The sequence below is a fragment of the Anomaloglossus baeobatrachus genome, chromosome 3 (assembly GCF_048569485.1).
Source record: "Anomaloglossus baeobatrachus isolate aAnoBae1 chromosome 3, aAnoBae1.hap1, whole genome shotgun sequence".
In the NCBI taxonomy this organism is placed as follows: Eukaryota; Metazoa; Chordata; class Amphibia; order Anura; family Aromobatidae; genus Anomaloglossus; species Anomaloglossus baeobatrachus.
Genome location: NC_134355.1, coordinates 131,959,332 through 131,975,972, shown reverse-complemented (window position 1 = coordinate 131,975,972; position 16,641 = coordinate 131,959,332). Strand labels below are relative to the sequence as shown.

Here is a 16,641-nt window from a genome sequence, read left to right as displayed (position 1 = left end):
CTGCGGCCAGGGTGTTAGGTCGGGAGGAGGCCCTTGCCTGATATACTCTGGTTTCTCTTCAGCACTAGTGATGAGCGAGTACTAAAAAGCTCGGGTGCTCGAAGCTCGGGCCGAGCCTCCCAAGATACTCGTGTACTCGGCCCGAGCACCGAGCCCAATGTTATCCTATGGGAGACCCGAGTATTTTTGTGAAATGACCCCCCGGCAGCATGGAGAAACCCTAAAAATGTCACAAAAGTCTCAGAAGAGTGCTCAAATGACATGGCATCAGCATGGGGAAGACCCCTTGAAGCATTTATCACTCAAAAGTCACAGATGTGAACAATTTTGTCCGAGTTTTACGCCATTTTTACGGACTCACCAGAAAACCTTACAAAATGACACCAAAATGAATTTTCATGGCGGAAATGTTAAGGGCACATACCCAATAGTGAGATAGAGCTGGTGTATGTTACTTTTTGAGATTAATACATGAAAGATTTTACATGAAAACCTTGTGTGGCACTCCGATGTCCAAAACGCACGTTTTGTGCTTTTTACTAGCGATGTCGGTCATTTTTTTTTTTTTATTCTATCTCCCTCAGTCCGTCGGTCTGTCTCTCTCTGTCTTGTCTGTCCCCCTCTCACAGTCTGTCGGTCAGTTCCCCCCCCTCTCTCTTACTTACCGTTCCCCGATCACTGCCGCGGCGCTGCACAGCTGTTCAAACTCCGGTGGCTTTTCCTCTTTTGAAAAAGCCGGCCGCTCATTAATCAATCTCCTATTCCCTGCTGTCCTGCTTTTCGGCGCCTATGATTGGTTGCAGTGAGACACGCTCCCACACTGAGTGACAGCTGTCTCACTGCAACCAATCACAGCAGCCGGTGTGTGTATACTGTGCAGTGAAATAAATAATTAAATAATTAAAAAAAACGGCATGCGGTCCCCCCAATTTTAATACCAGCCAGATAAAGCCATACGGCTGAAGGCTGGTATTCTCAGGATGGGGAGCTCCACGTTATGGGGAGCCCCCCACCCTAACAATATCAGTCAGCAGCCGCCCAGAATTGCCGCATACATTAGATGCGACAGTTCTGGGGCTGTACCCGGCTCTTCCCGATTTACCCTGGTGCGTTGGCAAATCGGGGTAATAAGGAGTTAATGGCAGCCCATAGCTGCCACTAAATCCTAGATTAATCATGTCAGGCGTCTCCCCGAGATTCCTTCCATGATTAATCTGTAAATTACAGTTAAAAAACACACACACCCGAAAAATCCTTTATTAGAAATAAAAAACACTAACAAAGTCCCTCATTACCAATTTATTAACCCCGACAAACCCTCCATGTCCGGCGTACTCCACAGTCCTCCAGCGTCGCGTCCAGCTCTGCTGCATGGAAGTGACAGGAGCTGCAGAAGACACCGCCGCTCCGGTCACCTCCACGCAGCTAATGAGATGAGTATAGCGATCAGCTGAGCTGTCACTGAGGTTACCTGGATCCAGCGGTGGATGCAGCGGTGGCCGCGGGTAACCTCAGTGACAGCTCAGCTGATCGCGCTACTCACCGCCGCTCCAGTCAGCTCCATGCACCAACTGAGGTGAGTATAGCGATCAGCTGCTGTCACTGAGGTTAATCGCGGCACCGCTGGATCCAGCGGTGGCCGGGAGTTACCTGACTGACAGCAGCTGATCGCGCTATTCCCTTCATTAGCTGCGTGGAGGTGACCGGCGGCTTTTACTATTTTGAAAAAGCCGGCCGCTCATTAAACAATCTCCTATTCCCTGCTTTCCCCGCCCACCGGTGCCTATGATTGGTTGCAGTGAGACACGCCCCCACGCTGAGTGACAGGTGTCACACTGCACCCAATCACAGCAGCCGGTGGGCGTGTCTATACTGTGCAGGAAAATAAATTAATAAATAATTAAAAAAAAACGGCGTGCGGTCCCCCCCATTTTAATGCCAGCCAGATAAAGCCATACGGCTGAAGGCTGGTATTCTCAGGATGGGGAGCTCCACGTTATGGGGAGCCCCCCAGCCTAACAATATCAGTCAGCAGCCGCCCAGAATTGTCGCATACATTATATGCGACAGTTCTGGGGCTGTACCCGGCTCTTCCCGATTTGCCCTGGTGCTTTGGCAAATCGGGGTAATAAGGAGTTAATGGCAGCCCATAGCTGCCACTAAATCCTAGATTAATCATGTCAGGCGTCTATGAGACACCCTCCATGATTAATCTGTAAGTTACAGTAAATAAACACACACACCCGAAAAATCCTTTATTAGAAATAAAAAACACACACATATACCCTGGTTCACCACTTTAATCAGCCCCAAAAAGCCCTCCATGTCCGGCGTCATCCAGGATGTTCCAGCGTCGCATCCTGCGCTGCTGCATAGAGGTGACCGGAGCTGCAGAAGACACCGCCGCTCCGGTCACTTCCACGCAGCAAATGAGGTGAGTAGCGCGATCAGCTGAGCTGTCACTGAGGTTACCCGCCGTCACTGGATCCAGTGACGGCGGGTAACCTCAGTGACAGCTCAGCTGATCGCACGGCTGTCTTCATTAGCTGCGTGGAGGTGACCGGAGCGGCGGTGTCTTCTGCAGCTCCTGTCACTTCCATGCAGCAGAGCTGGACGCGACGCCGGAGTCCGTGGAGTACGCCGGACATGGAGGGTTTGTCGGGGTTAATAAATTGGTAATGAGGGACTTTGTTAGTGTTTTTTATTTCTAATAAAGGATTTTTCGGATGTGTGTGTTTTTTAACTGTAATTTACAGATTAATCATGGAAGGAATCTCGGGGAGACGCCTGACATGATTAATCTAGGATTTAGTGGCAGCTATGGGCTGCCATTAACTCCTTATTACCCCGATTTGCCAACGCACCAGGGTAAATCGGGAAGAGCCGGGTACAGTCCCAGAACTGTCGCATATAATGTATGCGGCAATTCTGGGCAGCTGTTGGCTGATATTGTTAGGGTGGGGGGCTCCCCATAACGTGGAGCTCCCCATCCTGAGAATACCAGCCTTCAGCCGTATGGCTTTATCTGGCTGGTTTTAAAAATGGGGGGAACCGCACGCCGTTTTTTTTAATTATTTAATAAATAATTAAAATTAATAATTAAAATTAATAAATAATTAAAAAAAACGGCGTGCGGTTCCCCCCATTTTTAAAACCAGCCAGATAAAGCCATACGGCTGAAGGCTGGTATTCTCAGGATGGGGAGCTCCACGTTATGGGGAGCCCCCCACCCTAACAATATCAGCCAACAGCCTCCCAGAATTGCCGCATACATTATATGCGACAGTTCTGGGACTGTACCCGGCTCTTCCCGATTTGCCCTGGTGCGTTGGCAAATCGGGGTAATAAGGAGTTATTGGCAGCCCATAGCTGCCAATAAGTCCTAGATTAATCATGTCAGGCGTCTATGAGACACCCTCCATGATTAATCTGTAAGTTACAGTAAATAAACACACACACACCAGAAAAAATCCTTTATTAGAAATAAAAACACACACATATACCCTGGTTCACCACTTTAATCAGCCCGAAAAAGCCCTCCATGTCCGGCGTAATCCAGGATGATCCAGCGTCGCATCCAGCGCTGCTGCATGGAGGTGACCGGAGCCGCAGCAGACACCGCCGCTCCGGTCACCTCCACACAGCAAATGAACACAGCCGCGCGATCAGCTGCTGTCACTGAGGTTACCCGCGGCCACCGGTGGATGCAGCGGTGACAGCGGGTAACCTCAGTGACAGCAGCTGATCGCGCGGCTGTGTTCATTTGCTGTGTGGAGGTGACCGGAGCGGCGGTGTCTGCTGCAGCTCCGGTCACCTCCATGCAGCAGCGCTGGATGCGACGCTGGATCATCCTGGATTACGCCGGACAAGGAGGGCTTTTTGGGGCTGATTAAAGTGGTGAACCAGGGTATATGTGTGTGTTTTTTATTTCTAATAAAGGATTTTTTCTGGTGTGTGTGTTTATTTACTGTAACTTACAGATTAATCATGGAGGGTGTCTCATAGACGCATGACATGATTAATCTAGGACTTATTGGCAGCTATGGGCTGCCAATAACTCCTTATTACCCCGATTTGCCAACGCACCAGGGTAAATCGGGAAGAGCCGGGTACAGCCCCAGAATTGTCGCATATAATGTATGCGGCAATTCTGGCCAGCTGCTGACTGATATTGTTAGGGTGGGGGGCTCCCCATAACGTGGGGCTCCCCATCCTGAGAATACCAGCCTTCAGCTGTATGGCTTTATCTGGCTGGTATTAAAATTGGGGGGAACCGCACGCTGTTTTTTTAATTATTTATTTATTTATTTTACTGCACAGTATAGACACGCCCACCGGCTGCTGTGATTGGGTGCAGTGTGACACCTGTCACTCAGCGTGGGGGCGTGTCTCACTGCAACCAATCATAGGCGCCTGTGGGCGTGGAAAGCAGGGAATATGAGATGGCTGTGTACAGAGCACAGCGCGCCGGCCGGTATAAAGGCTCGGTCACGCTGTGCAGGCCGGCCAATCACTGCAATTCCACAACTAACAGGGCTGTGGCATTGCAGTGGTCTGCCAGCCAATCCCTGCATGAGGGCTGGCTCTCAAAAGAGCGCCAACATGCAGGGATGAAGACCACGAGTAAAGCACGAGTATTGCAAAATTACTCGGTCCCCGCCGAGTAGCCCGAGTACAGTGATACTCGTGCGAGTACCGAGTAGTTACAAGCATGCTCGCTCATCACTATTCAGCACGTAAAAATTCTTTCGCCTTTTACTAAAGATTTCCGTGGAGAGGAGCAAAACTGAGTTTTATGGCAATTTTTGCATGCTCCAGCTTGCTGGGGTTTCCTTCTTTGGGTTGAACGACAGAATGAGCGGGAGGTGGCTGTAGTGGGAGGCTGACTCCTGTGGCTGCTGCTGGGAGGGAGGCGGTCCTCATTTGAATATTGTGGCCATGGACGGCCCGCTTTTTGGGGAGCAGGAAGCTCGTTTGAAGGGGTGACCCTCTGCTGGAAAGGAGGGCTCAGAGAAGGGAGCAGCCTGGGGAAGATGGCCTCTCGCCGGGCTGGCTGTGTGGTACCGTTTGGTTTAGCCATCATCAACCCCCTGCCTCCCCTTTTCTAGGAGGTCTCCCCGGGCCAAGTGAGGGCTGCGGCCAGGGTGTTAGGTCGGGAGGAGGCCCTTGCCTGATATACTCTGGTTTCTCTTCAGAACGTAAAAATTTTTCGCCTTTTACTAAAGATTTCCGTGGAGAGGAGTAAAACTGAGTTTTATGGCAATTTTTGCATGCTCCAGCTTGCTGGGGTTTCCTTCTTTGGGTTGAACGACAGAATGAGCGGGAGGTGGCTGTAGTGGGAGGCTGACTCCTGTGGCTGCTGCTGGGAGGGAGGCGGTCCTCATTTGAATATTGTGGCCATGGACGGCCCGCTTTTTGGGGAGCAGGAAGCTCGTTTGAAGGGGTGACCCTCTGGTGGAAAGGAGGGCTCAGAGAAGGGAGCAGCCTGGGGAAGATGGCCTCTCGCCGGGCTGGCTGTGTGGTACCGTTTGGTTTAGCCATCATCAACCCCCTGCCTCCCCTTTTCTAGGAGGTCTCCCCGGGCCAAGTGAGGGCTGCGGCCAGGGTGTTAGGTCGGGAGGAGGCCCTTGCCTGATATACTCTGGTTTCTCTTCAGAACGTAAAAATCTTTCGTATTTTACTAAAGATTTCCGTGGATAGGAGCAAAACTGAGTTTTATGGCAATTTTTGCATGCTCCAGCTTGCTGGGGTTTCCTTCTTTGGGTTGAACGACAGAATGAGCGGGAGGTGGCTGTAGTGGGAGGCTGACTCCTGTGGCTGCTGCTGGGAGGGAGGCGGTCCTCATTTGAATATTGTGGCCATGGACGGCCCGCTTTTTGGGGAGCAGGAAGCTCGTTTGAAGGGGTGACCCTCTGGTGGAAAGGAGGGCTCAGAGAAGGGAGCAGCCTGGGGAAGATGGCCTCTCGCCGGGCTGGCTGTGTGGTACCGTTTGGTTTAGCCATCATCAACCCCCTGTCTCCCCTTTTCTAGGAGGTCTCCCCGGGCCAAGTGAGGGCTGCGGCCAGGGTGTTAGGTCGGGAGGAGGCCCTTGCCTGATATACTCTGGTTTCTCTTCAGAACGTAAAAATCTTTCGCCTTTTACTAAAGATTTCCGTGGAGAGGAGCAAAACTGAGTTTTATGGCAATTTTTGCATGCTCCAGCTTGCTGGGGTTTCCTTCTTTGGGTTGAACGACAGAATAAGCGGGAGGTGGCTGTAGTGGGAGGCTGACTCCTGTGGCTGCTGCTGGGAGGGAGGCGGTCCTCATTTGAATATTGTGGCCATGGACGGCCCGCTTTTTGGGGAGCAGGAAGCTCGTTTGAAGGGGTGACCCTCTGGTGGAAAGGAGGGCTCAGAGAAGGGAGCAGCCTGGGGAAGATGGCCTCTCGCCGGGCTGGCTGTGTGGTACCGTTTGGTTTAGCCATCATCAACCCCCTGCCTCCCCTTTTCTAGGAGGTCTCCCCGGGCCAAGTGAGGGCTGCGGCCAGGGTGTTAGGTCGGGAGGAGGCCCTTGCCTGATATACTCTGGTTTCTCTTCAGAACGTAAAAATCTTTCGCCTTTTACTAAAGATTTCCGTGGAGAGGAGCAAAACTGAGTTTTATGGCAATTTTTGCATGCTCCAGCTTGCTGGGGTTTCCTTCTTTGGGTTGAACGACAGAATAAGCGGGAGGTGGCTGTAGTGGGAGGCTGACTCCTGTGGCTGCTGCTGGGAGGGAGGCGGTCCTCATTTGAATATTGTGGCCATGGACGGCCCGCTTTTTGGGGAGCAGGAAGCTCGTTTGAAGGGGTGACCCTCTGGTGGAAAGGAGGGCTCAGAGAAGGGAGCAGCCTGGGGAAGATGGCCTCTCGCCGGGCTGGCTGTGTGGTACCGTTTGGTTTAGCCATCATCAACCCCCTGCCTCCCCTTTTCTAGGAGGTCTCCCCGGGCCAAGTGAGGGCTGCGGCCAGGGTGTTAGGTCGGGAGGAGGCCCTTGCCTGATATACTCTGGTTTCTCTTCAGAACGTAAAAATCTTTCGCCTTTTACTAAAGATTTCCGTGGAGAGGAGCAAAACTGAGTTTTATGGCAATTTTTGCATGCTCCAGCTTGCTGGGGTTTCCTTCTTTGGGTTGAACGACAGAATGAGCGGGAGGTGGCTGTAGTGGGAGGCTGACTCCTGTGGCTGCTGCTGGGAGGGAGGCGGTCCTCATTTGAATATTGTGGCCATGGACGGCCCGCTTTTTGGGGAGCAGGAAGCTCGTTTGAAGGGGTGACCCTCTGGTGGAAAGGAGGGCTCAGAGAAGGGAGCAGCCTGGGGAAGATGGCCTCTCGCCGGGCTGGCTGTGTGGTACCGTTTGGTTTAGCCATCATCAACCCCCTGCCTCCCCTTTTCTAGGAGGTCTCCCCGGGCCAAGTGAGGGCTGCGGCCAGGGTGTTAGGTCGGGAGGAGGCCCTTGCCTGATATACTCTGGTTTCTCTTCAGAACGTAAAAATCTTTCGCCTTTTACTAAAGATTTCCGTGGAGAGGAGCAAAACTGAGTTTTATGGCAATTTTTGCATGCTCCAGCTTGCTGGGGTTTCCTTCTTTGGGTTGAACGACAGAATGAGCGGGAGGTGGCTGTAGTGGGAGGCTGACTCCTGTGGCTGCTGCTGGGAGGGAGGCGGTCCTCATTTGAATATTGTGGCCATGGACGGCCCGCTTTTTGGGGAGCAGGAAGCTCGTTTGAAGGGGTGACCCTCTGGTGGAAAGGAGGGCTCAGAGAAGGGAGCAGCCTGGGGAAGATGGCCTCTCGCCGGGCTGGCTGTGTGGTACCGTTTGGTTTAGCCATCATCAACCCCCTGCCTCCCCTTTTCTAGGAGGTCTCCCCGGGCCAAGTGAGGGCTGCGGCCAGGGTATTAAGTCGGGAGGAGGCCCTTGCCTGATATACTCTGGTTTCTCTTCAGAACGTAAAAATCTTTCGCCTTTTACTAAAGATTTCCGTGGAGAGGAGCAAAACTGAGTTTTATGGCAATTTTTGCATGCTCCAGCTTGCTGGGGTTTCCTTCTTTGGGTTGAACGACAGAATGAGCGGGAGGTGGCTGTAGTGGGAGGCTGACTCCTGTGGCTGCTGCTGGGAGGGAGGCGGTCCTCATTTGAATATTGTGGCCATTGACGGCCCGCTTTTTGGGGAGCAGGAAGCTCGTTTGAAGGGGTGACCCTCTGGTGGAAAGGAGGGCTCAGAGAAGGGAGCAGCATGGGGAAGATGGCCTCTCGCCGGGCTGGCTCCACTCAAAAATATTATGTATGGCACACTTTAAATAAAAATATTTTAGTGTTAGGACTGCCCCAGGAGATTTGCCGTGACGTTGGCGGGGTGGCTCGAAAAATTGCAATTTTTTGCCAAAAATCTCATTTTTTCAATAGTACAGCTTGGAATGTTGGTACTGTGCACACTTTGCAATACATAATATTTTTGAGTGGAGGTTGTTTTTATGCTGTTTTTTCTTGTTATATAGGGTCCCAGTTGATTCTCATCTTGCAGTGCACCTCATGTTTATTTTTCCATCTGTCCTGATTTTTGGCGGTTGGTGGCTGTTCACACTGGCCATCCAACCCCGTCCACTGGCTATTTATTCTAAGCAGCATGTGCTCGGGCCTGTCCCGCCCACAACCATGAATCAGTCATGGAGACGGTGACTGAAAAGCACAAGGTACGTGCTGTGCAGTCCTAATTTTGCATATGTGAGGCCACATGGCACACTTTAAATAAAAATATTTTAGTGTTAGGACTGCCCCAGGAGATTTGCCGTGACGTTGGCGGGGTGGCTCGAAAAATTGCAATTTTTTGCCAAAAATCTCATTTTTTCAATAGTACAGCTTGGAATGTTGGTACTGTGCACACTTTGCAATACATAATATTTTTGAGTGGAGGTTGTTTTTATGCTGTTTTTTCTTGTTATATAGGGTCCCAGTTGATTCTCATCTTGCAGTGCACCTCATGTTTATTTTTCCATCTGTCCTGATTTTTGGCGGTTGGTGGCTGTTCACACTGGCCATCCAACCCCGTCCACTGGCTATTTATTCTAAGCAGCATGTGCTCGGGCCTGTCCCGCCCACAACCATGAATCAGTCATGGAGACGGTGACTGAAAAGCACAAGGTACGTGCTGTGCAGTCCTAATTTTGCATATGTGAGGCCACATGGCACACTTTAAATAAAAATATTTTAGTGTTAGGACTGCCCCAGGAGATTTGCCGTGACGTTGGCGGGGTGGCTCGAAAAATTGCAATTTTTTGCCAAAAATCTCATTTTTTCAATAGTACAGCTTGGAATGTTGGTACTGTGCACACTTTGCAATACATAATATTTTTGAGTGGAGGTTGTTTTTATGCTGTTTTTTCTTGTTATATAGGGTCCCAGTTGATTCTCATCTTGCAGTGCACCTCATGTTTATTTTTCCATCTGTCCTGATTTTTGGCGGTTGGTGGCTGTTCACACTGGCCATCCAACCCCGTCCACTGGCTATTTATTCTAAGCAGCATGTGCTCGGGCCTGTCCCGCCCACAACCATGAATCAGTCATGGAGACGGTGACTGAAAAGCACAAGGTACGTGCTGTGCAGTCCTAATTTTGCATATGTGAGGCCACATGGCACACTTTAAATAAAAATATTTTAGTGTTAGGACTGCCCCAGGAGATTTGCCGTGACGTTGGCGGGGTGGCTCGAAAAATTGCAATTTTTTGCCAAAAATCTCATTTTTTCAATAGTACAGCTTGGAATGTTGGTACTGTGCACACTTTGCAATACATAATATTTTTGAGTGGAGGTTGTTTTTATGCTGTTTTTTCTTGTTATATAGGGTCCCAGTTGATTCTCATCTTGCAGTGCACCTCATGTTTATTTTTCCATCTGTCCTGATTTTTGGCGGTTGGTGGCTGTTCACACTGGCCATCCAACCCCGTCCACTGGCTATTTATTCTAAGCAGCATGTGCTCGGGCCTGTCCCGCCCACAACCATGAATCAGTCATGGAGACGGTGACTGAAAAGCACAAGGTACGTGCTGTGCAGTCCTAATTTTGCATATGTGAGGCCACATGGCACACTTTAAATAAAAATATTTTAGTGTTAGGACTGCCCCAGGAGATTTGCCGTGACGTTGGCGGGGTGGCTCGAAAAATTGCAATTTTTTGCCAAAAATCTCATTTTTTCAATAGTACAGCTTGGAATGTTGGTACTGTGCACACTTTGCAATACATAATATTTTTGAGTGGAGGTTGTTTTTATGCTGTTTTTTCTTGTTATATAGGGTCCCCCTTGCCTGATATACTCTGGTTTCTCTTCAGAACGTAAAAATCTTTCGCCTTTTACTAAAGATTTCCGTGGAGAGGAGCAAAACTGAGTTTTATGGCAAGTTTTGCATGCTCCAGCTTGCTGGGGTTTCCTTCTTTGGGTTGAACGACAGAATGAGCGGGAGGTGGCTGTAGTGGGAGGCTGACTCCTGTGGCTGCTGCTGGGAGGGAGGCGGTCCTCATTTGAATATTGTGGCCATGGACGGCCCGCTGTTTGGGGAGCAGGAAGCTCGTTTGAAGGGGTGACCCTCTGGTGGAAAGGAGGGCTCAGAGAAGGGAGCAGCCTGGGGAAGATGGCCCCTCGCCGGGCTGGCTGTGTGGTACCGTTTGGTTTAGCCATCATCAACCCCCTGCCTCCCCTTTTCTAGGAGGTCTCCCCGGGCCAAGTGAGGGCTGCGGCCAGGGTGTTAGGTCGGGAGGAGGCCCTTGCCTGATATACTCTGGTTTCTCTTCAGAACGTAAAAATCTTTCACCTTTTACTAAAGATTTCCGTGGAGAGGAGCAAAACTGAGTTTTATGGCAATTTTTGCATGCTCCAGCTTGCTGGGGTTTCCTTCTTTGGGTTGAACGACAGAATGAGCGGGAGGTGGCTGTAGTGGGAGGCTGACTCCTGTGGCTGCTGCTGGGAGGGAGGCGGTCCTCATTTGAATATTGTGGCCATGGACGGCCCGCTTTTTGGGGAGCAGGAAGCTCGTTTGAAGGGGTGACCCTCTGGTGGAAAGGAGGGCTCAGAGAAGGGAGCAGCCTGGGGAAGATGGCCTCTCGCCGGGCTGGCTGTGTGGTACCGTTTGGTTTAGCCATCATCAACCCCCTGCCTCCCCTTTTCTAGGAGGTCTCCCCGGGCCAAGTGAGGGCTGCGGCCAGGGTGTTAGGTCGGGAGGAGGCCCTTGCCTGATATACTCTGGTTTCTCTTCAGAATGTAAAAATCTTTCGCCTTTTACTAAAGATTTCCGTGGAGAGGAGCAAAACTGAGTTTTATGGCAATTTTTGCATGCTCCAGCTTGCTGGGGTTTCCTTCTTTGGGTTGAACGACAGAATGAGCGGGAGGTGGCTGTAGTGGGAGGCTGACTCCTGTGGCTGCTGCTGGGAGGGAGGCGGTCCTCATTTGAATATTGTGGCCATGGACGGCCCGCTTTTTGGGGAGCAGGAAGCTCGTTTGAAGGGGTGACCCTCTGGTGGAAAGGAGGGCTCAGAGAAGGGAGCAGCCTGGGGAAGATGGCCTCTCGCCGGGCTGGCTGTGTGGTACCGTTTGGTTTAGCCATCATCAACCCCCTGCCTCCCCTTTTCTAGGAGGTCTCCCCGGGCCAAGTGAGGGCTGCGGCCAGGGTGTTAGGTCGGGAGGAGGCCCTTGCCTGATATACTCTGGTTTCTCTTCAGAACGTAAAAATCTTTCGCCTTTTACTAAAGATTTCCGTGGAGAGGAGCAAAACTGAGTTTTATGGCAATTTTTGCATGCTCCAGCTTGCTGGGGTTTCCTTCTTTGGGTTGAACGACAGAATGAGCGGGAGGTGGCTGTAGTGGGAGGCTGACTCCTGTGGCTGCTGCTGGGAGGGAGGCGGTCCTCATTTGAATATTGTGGCCATGGACGGCCCGCTTTTTGGGGAGCAGGAAGCTCGTTTGAAGGGGTGACCCTCTGGTGGAAAGGAGGGCTCAGAGAAGGGAGCAGCCTGGGGAAGATGGCCTCTCGCCGGGCTGGCTGTGTGGTACCGTTTGGTTTAGCCATCATCAACCCCCTGCCTCCCCTTTTCTAGGAGGTCTCCCCGGGCCAAGTGAGGGCTGCGGCCAGGGTGTTAGGTCGGGAGGAGGCCCTTGCCTGATATACTCTGGTTTCTCTTCAGAACGTAAAAATCTTTCGCCTTTTACTAAAGATTTCCGTGGAGAGGAGCAAAACTGAGTTTTATGGCAATTTTTGCATGCTCCAGCTTGCTGGGGTTTCCTTCTTTGGGTTGAACGACAGAATGAGCGGGAGGTGGCTGTAGTGGGAGGCTGACTCCTGTGGCTGCTGCTGGGAGGGAGGCGGTCCTCATTTGAATATTGTGGCCATGGACGGCCCGCTTTTTGGGGAGCAGGAAGCTCGTTTGAAGGGGTGACCCTCTGGTGGAAAGGAGGGCTCAGAGAAGGGAGCAGCCTGGGGAAGATGGCCTCTCGCCGGGCTGGCTGTGTGGTACCGTTTGGTTTAGCCATCATCAACCCCCTGCCTCCCCTTTTCTAGGAGGTCTCCCCGGGCCAAGTGAGGGCTGCGGCCAGGGTGTTAGGTCGGGAGGAGGCCCTTGCCTGATATACTCTGGTTTCTCTTCACAACGTAAAAATCTTTCGCCTTTTACTAAAGATTTCCGTGGAGAGGAGCAAAACTGAGTTTTATGGCAATTTTTGCATGCTCCAGCTTGCTGGGGTTTCCTTCTTTGGGTTGAACGACAGAATGAGCGGGAGGTGGCTGTAGTGGGAGGCTGACTCCTGTGGCTGCTGCTGGGAGGGAGGCGGTCCTCATTTGAATATTGTGGCCATGGACGGCCCGCTTTTTGGGGAGCAGGAAGCTCGTTTGAAGGGGTGACCCTCTGGTGGAAAGGAGGGCTCAGAGAAGGGAGCAGCCTGGGGAAGATGACCTCTCGCCGGGCTGGCTGTGTGGTACCGTTTGGTTTAGCCATCATCAACCCCCTGCCTCCCCTTTTCTAGGAGGTCTCCCCGGGCCAAGTGAGGGCTGCGGCCAGGGTGTTAGGTCGGGAGGAGGCCCTTGCCTGATATACTCTGGTTTCTCTTCAGAACGTAAAAATCTTTCGCCTTTTACTAAAGATTTCCGTGGAGAGGAGCAAAACTGAGTTTTATGGCAATTTTTGCATGCTCCAGCTTGCTGGGGTTTCCTTCTTTGGGTTGAACGACAGAATGAGCGGGAGGTGGCTGTAGTGGGAGGCTGACTCCTGTGGCTGCTGCTGGGAGGGAGGCGGTCCTCATTTGAATATTGTGGCCATGGACGGCCCGCTTTTTGGGGAGCAGGAAGCTCGTTTGAAGGGGTGACCCTCTGGTGGAAAGGAGGGCTCAGAGAAGGGAGCAGCCTGGGGAAGATGGCCTCTCGCCGGGCTGGCTGTGTGGTACCGTTTGGTTTAGCCATCATCAACCCCCTGCCTCCCCTTTTCTAGGAGGTCTCCCCGGGCCAAGTGAGGGCTGCGGCCAGGGTGTTAGGTCGGGAGGAGGCCCTTGCCTGATATACTCTGGTTTCTCTTCAGAACGTAAAAATCTTTCGCCTTTTACTAAAGATTTCCGTGGAGAGGAGCAAAACTGAGTTTTATGGCAATTTTTGCATGCTCCAGCTTGCTGGGGTTTCCTTCTTTGGGTTGAACGACAGAATGAGCGGGAGGTGGCTGTAGTGGGAGGCTGACTCCTGTGGCTGCTGCTGGGAGGGAGGCGGTCCTCATTTGAATATTGTGGCCATGGACGGCCCGCTTTTTGGGGAGCAGGAAGCTCGTTTGAAGGGGTGACCCTCTGGTGGAAAGGAGGGCTCAGAGAAGGGAGCAGCCTGGGGAAGATGGCCTCTCGCCGGGCTGGCTGTGTGGTACCGTTTGGTTTAGCCATCATCAACCCCCTGCCTCCCCTTTTCTAGGAGGTCTCCCCGGGCCAAGTGAGGGCTGCGGCCAGGGTGTTAGGTCGGGAGGAGGCCCTTGCCTGATATACTCTGGTTTCTCTTCAGAACGTAAAAATCTTTCGCCTTTTACTAAAGATTTCCGTGGAGAGGAGCAAAACTGAGTTTTATGGCAATTTTTGCATGCTCCAGCTTGCTGGGGTTTCCTTCTTTGGGTTGAACGACAGAATGAGCGGGAGGTGGCTGTAGTGGGAGGCTGACTCCTGTGGCTGCTGCTGGGAGGGAGGCGGTCCTCATTTGAATATTGTGGCCATGGACGGCCCGCTTTTTGGGGAGCAGGAAGCTCGTTTGAAGGGGTGACCCTCTGGTGGAAAGGAGGGCTCAGAGAAGGGAGCAGCCTGGGGAAGATGGCCTCTCGCCGGGCTGGCTGTGTGGTACCGTTTGGTTTAGCCATCATCAACCACCTGCCTCCCCTTTTCTAGGAGGTCTCCCCGGGCCAAGTGAGGGCTGCGGCCAGGGTGTTAGGTCGGGAGGAGGCCCTTGCCTGATATACTCTGGTTTCTCTTCAGAACGTAAAAATCTTTCGCCTTTTACTAAAGATTTCCGTGGAGAGGAGCAAAACTGAGTTTTATGGCAATTTTTGCATGCTCCAGCTTGCTGGGGTTTCCTTCTTTGGGTTGAACGACAGAATGAGCGGGAGGTGGCTGTAGTGGGAGGCTGACTCCTGTGGCTGCTGCTGGGAGGGAGGCGGTCCTCATTTGAATATTGTGGCCATGGACGGCCCGCTTTTTGGGGAGCAGGAAGCTCGTTTGAAGGGGTGACCCTCTGGTGGAAAGGAGGGCTCAGAGAAGGGAGCAGCCTGGGGAAGATGGCCTCTCGCCGGGCTGGCTGTGTGGTACCGTTTGGTTTAGCCATCATCAACCCCCTGCCTCCCCTTTTCTAGGAGGTCTCCCCGGGCCAAGTGAGGGCTGCGGCCAGGGTGTTAGGTCGGGAGGAGGCCCTTGCCTGATATACTCTGGTTTCTCTTCAGAACGTAAAAATCTTTCGCCTTTTACTAAAGATTTCCGTGGAGAGGAGCAAAACTGAGTTTTATGGCAATTTTTGCATGCTCCAGCTTGCTGGGGTTTCCTTCTTTGGGTTGAACGACAGAATGAGCGGGAGGTGGCTGTAGTGGGAGGCTGACTCCTGTGGCTGCTGCTGGGAGGGAGGCGGTCCTCATTTGAATATTGTGGCCATGGACGGCCCGCTTTTTGGGGAGCAGGAAGCTCGTTTGAAGGGGTGACCCTCTGGTGGAAAGGAGGGCTCAGAGAAGGGAGCAGCCTGGGGAAGATGGCCTCTCGCCGGGCTGGCTGTGTGGTACCGTTTGGTTTAGCCATCATCAACCCCCTGCCTCCCCTTTTCTAGGAGGTCTCCCCGGGCCAAGTGAGGGCTGCGGCCAGGGTGTTAGGTCGGGAGGAGGCCCTTGCCTGATATACTCTGGTTTCTCTTCAGAACGTAAAAATCTTTCGCCTTTTACTAAAGATTTCCGTGGAGAGGAGCAAAACTGAGTTTTATGGCAATTTTTGCATGCTCCAGCTTGCTGGGGTTTCCTTCTTTGGGTTGAACGACAGAATGAGCGGGAGGTGGCTGTAGTGGGAGGCTGACTCCTGTGGCTGCTGCTGGGAGGGAGGCGGTCCTCATTTGAATATTGTGGCCATGGACGGCCCGCTTTTTGGGGAGCAGGAAGCTCGTTTGAAGGGGTGACCCTCTGGTGGAAAGGAGGGCTCAGAGAAGGGAGCAGCCTGGGGAAGATGGCCTCTCGCCGGGCTGGCTGTGTGGTACCGTTTGGTTTAGCCATCATCAACCCCCTGCCTCCCCTTTTCTAGGAGGTCTCCCCGGGCCAAGTGAGGGCTGCGGCCAGGGTGTTAGGTCGGGAGGAGGCCCTTTCCTGATATACTCTGGTTTCTCTTCAGAACGTAAAAATCTTTCGCCTTTTACTAAAGATTTCCGTGGAGAGGAGCAAAACTGAGTTTTATGGCAATTTTTGCATGCTCCAGCTTGCTGGGGTTTCCTTCTTTGGGTTGAACGACAGAATGAGCGGGAGGTGGCTGTAGTGGGAGGCTGACTCCTGTGGCTGCTGCTGGGAGGGAGGCGGTCCTCATTTGAATATTGTGGCCATGGACGGCCCGCTTTTTGGGGAGCAGGAAGCTCGTTTGAAGGGGTGACCCTCTGGTGGAAAGGAGGGCTCAGAGAAGGGAGCAGCCTGGGGAAGATGGCCTCTCGCCGGGCTGGCTGTGTGGTACCGTTTGGTTTAGCCATCATCAACCCCCTGCCTCCCCTTTTCTAGGAGGTCTCCCCGGGCCAAGTGAGGGCTGCGGCCAGGGTGTTAGGTCGGGAGGAGGCCCTTGCCTGATATACTCTGGTTTCTCTTCAGAACGTAAAAATCTTTCGCCTTTTACTAAAGATTTCCGTGGAGAGGAGCAAAACTGAGTTTTATGGCAATTTTTGCATGCTCCAGCTTGCTGGGGTTTCCTTCTTTGGGTTGAACGACAGAATGAGCGGGAGGTGGCTGTAGTGGGAGGCTGACTCCTGTGGCTGCTGCTGGGAGGGAGGCGGTCCTCATTTGAATATTGTGGCCATGGACGGCCCGCTTTTTGGGGAGCAGGAAGCTCGTTTGAAGGGGTGACCCTCTGGTGGAAAGGAGGGCTCAGAGAAGGGAGCAGCCTGGGGAAGATGGCCT

At 52.4% G+C, this 16,641-nt stretch overlaps 22 non-coding genes across 22 annotated transcripts; all 22 read left to right on the top strand.

The window, feature by feature from the left end:
* The first annotated feature begins 4,711 nt into the window (after window positions 1-4,711).
* Window positions 4,712-4,830, top strand: LOC142297900 (U5 spliceosomal RNA). Its single transcript, XR_012752164.1, has one exon. It is a non-coding gene; the product is annotated as a U5 spliceosomal RNA (small nuclear RNA).
* Window positions 4,831-5,175: 345 nt separating this feature from the next.
* Window positions 5,176-5,291, top strand: LOC142297756 (U5 spliceosomal RNA). The gene has a single exon (XR_012752030.1). It is a non-coding gene; the product is annotated as a U5 spliceosomal RNA (small nuclear RNA).
* Window positions 5,292-5,636: 345 nt separating this feature from the next.
* On the top strand, window positions 5,637-5,752 carry LOC142297878 (U5 spliceosomal RNA). The gene has a single exon (XR_012752144.1). It is a non-coding gene; the product is annotated as a U5 spliceosomal RNA (small nuclear RNA).
* A 345-nt stretch (window positions 5,753-6,097) lies between these two features.
* On the top strand, window positions 6,098-6,213 carry LOC142298324 (U5 spliceosomal RNA). Its single transcript, XR_012752530.1, has one exon. It is a non-coding gene; the product is annotated as a U5 spliceosomal RNA (small nuclear RNA).
* A 345-nt stretch (window positions 6,214-6,558) lies between these two features.
* On the top strand, window positions 6,559-6,674 carry LOC142298323 (U5 spliceosomal RNA). Its single transcript, XR_012752529.1, has one exon. It is a non-coding gene; the product is annotated as a U5 spliceosomal RNA (small nuclear RNA).
* Window positions 6,675-7,019: 345 nt separating this feature from the next.
* Window positions 7,020-7,135, top strand: LOC142298322 (U5 spliceosomal RNA). Its single transcript, XR_012752528.1, has one exon. It is a non-coding gene; the product is annotated as a U5 spliceosomal RNA (small nuclear RNA).
* Window positions 7,136-7,480: 345 nt separating this feature from the next.
* LOC142298319 (U5 spliceosomal RNA) lies at window positions 7,481-7,596 on the top strand. The gene has a single exon (XR_012752526.1). It is a non-coding gene; the product is annotated as a U5 spliceosomal RNA (small nuclear RNA).
* A 345-nt stretch (window positions 7,597-7,941) lies between these two features.
* On the top strand, window positions 7,942-8,057 carry LOC142298318 (U5 spliceosomal RNA). Its single transcript, XR_012752525.1, has one exon. It is a non-coding gene; the product is annotated as a U5 spliceosomal RNA (small nuclear RNA).
* Window positions 8,058-10,322: 2,265 nt separating this feature from the next.
* Window positions 10,323-10,438, top strand: LOC142297760 (U5 spliceosomal RNA). The gene has a single exon (XR_012752034.1). It is a non-coding gene; the product is annotated as a U5 spliceosomal RNA (small nuclear RNA).
* A 345-nt stretch (window positions 10,439-10,783) lies between these two features.
* On the top strand, window positions 10,784-10,899 carry LOC142297788 (U5 spliceosomal RNA). The gene has a single exon (XR_012752060.1). It is a non-coding gene; the product is annotated as a U5 spliceosomal RNA (small nuclear RNA).
* A 345-nt stretch (window positions 10,900-11,244) lies between these two features.
* LOC142297652 (U5 spliceosomal RNA) lies at window positions 11,245-11,360 on the top strand. The gene has a single exon (XR_012751929.1). It is a non-coding gene; the product is annotated as a U5 spliceosomal RNA (small nuclear RNA).
* A 345-nt stretch (window positions 11,361-11,705) lies between these two features.
* Window positions 11,706-11,821, top strand: LOC142298317 (U5 spliceosomal RNA). Its single transcript, XR_012752524.1, has one exon. It is a non-coding gene; the product is annotated as a U5 spliceosomal RNA (small nuclear RNA).
* Window positions 11,822-12,166: 345 nt separating this feature from the next.
* Window positions 12,167-12,282, top strand: LOC142298316 (U5 spliceosomal RNA). Its single transcript, XR_012752523.1, has one exon. It is a non-coding gene; the product is annotated as a U5 spliceosomal RNA (small nuclear RNA).
* Window positions 12,283-12,627: 345 nt separating this feature from the next.
* Window positions 12,628-12,743, top strand: LOC142297567 (U5 spliceosomal RNA). Its single transcript, XR_012751846.1, has one exon. It is a non-coding gene; the product is annotated as a U5 spliceosomal RNA (small nuclear RNA).
* A 345-nt stretch (window positions 12,744-13,088) lies between these two features.
* Window positions 13,089-13,204, top strand: LOC142298315 (U5 spliceosomal RNA). Its single transcript, XR_012752522.1, has one exon. It is a non-coding gene; the product is annotated as a U5 spliceosomal RNA (small nuclear RNA).
* A 345-nt stretch (window positions 13,205-13,549) lies between these two features.
* On the top strand, window positions 13,550-13,665 carry LOC142298314 (U5 spliceosomal RNA). Its single transcript, XR_012752521.1, has one exon. It is a non-coding gene; the product is annotated as a U5 spliceosomal RNA (small nuclear RNA).
* Window positions 13,666-14,010: 345 nt separating this feature from the next.
* LOC142298313 (U5 spliceosomal RNA) lies at window positions 14,011-14,126 on the top strand. Its single transcript, XR_012752520.1, has one exon. It is a non-coding gene; the product is annotated as a U5 spliceosomal RNA (small nuclear RNA).
* Window positions 14,127-14,471: 345 nt separating this feature from the next.
* Window positions 14,472-14,587, top strand: LOC142298312 (U5 spliceosomal RNA). The gene has a single exon (XR_012752519.1). It is a non-coding gene; the product is annotated as a U5 spliceosomal RNA (small nuclear RNA).
* A 345-nt stretch (window positions 14,588-14,932) lies between these two features.
* LOC142298311 (U5 spliceosomal RNA) lies at window positions 14,933-15,048 on the top strand. The gene has a single exon (XR_012752518.1). It is a non-coding gene; the product is annotated as a U5 spliceosomal RNA (small nuclear RNA).
* Window positions 15,049-15,393: 345 nt separating this feature from the next.
* Window positions 15,394-15,509, top strand: LOC142298310 (U5 spliceosomal RNA). The gene has a single exon (XR_012752517.1). It is a non-coding gene; the product is annotated as a U5 spliceosomal RNA (small nuclear RNA).
* A 345-nt stretch (window positions 15,510-15,854) lies between these two features.
* On the top strand, window positions 15,855-15,970 carry LOC142298308 (U5 spliceosomal RNA). Its single transcript, XR_012752515.1, has one exon. It is a non-coding gene; the product is annotated as a U5 spliceosomal RNA (small nuclear RNA).
* Window positions 15,971-16,315: 345 nt separating this feature from the next.
* On the top strand, window positions 16,316-16,431 carry LOC142298307 (U5 spliceosomal RNA). The gene has a single exon (XR_012752514.1). It is a non-coding gene; the product is annotated as a U5 spliceosomal RNA (small nuclear RNA).
* The last annotated feature ends 210 nt before the right edge of the window (window positions 16,432-16,641 follow it).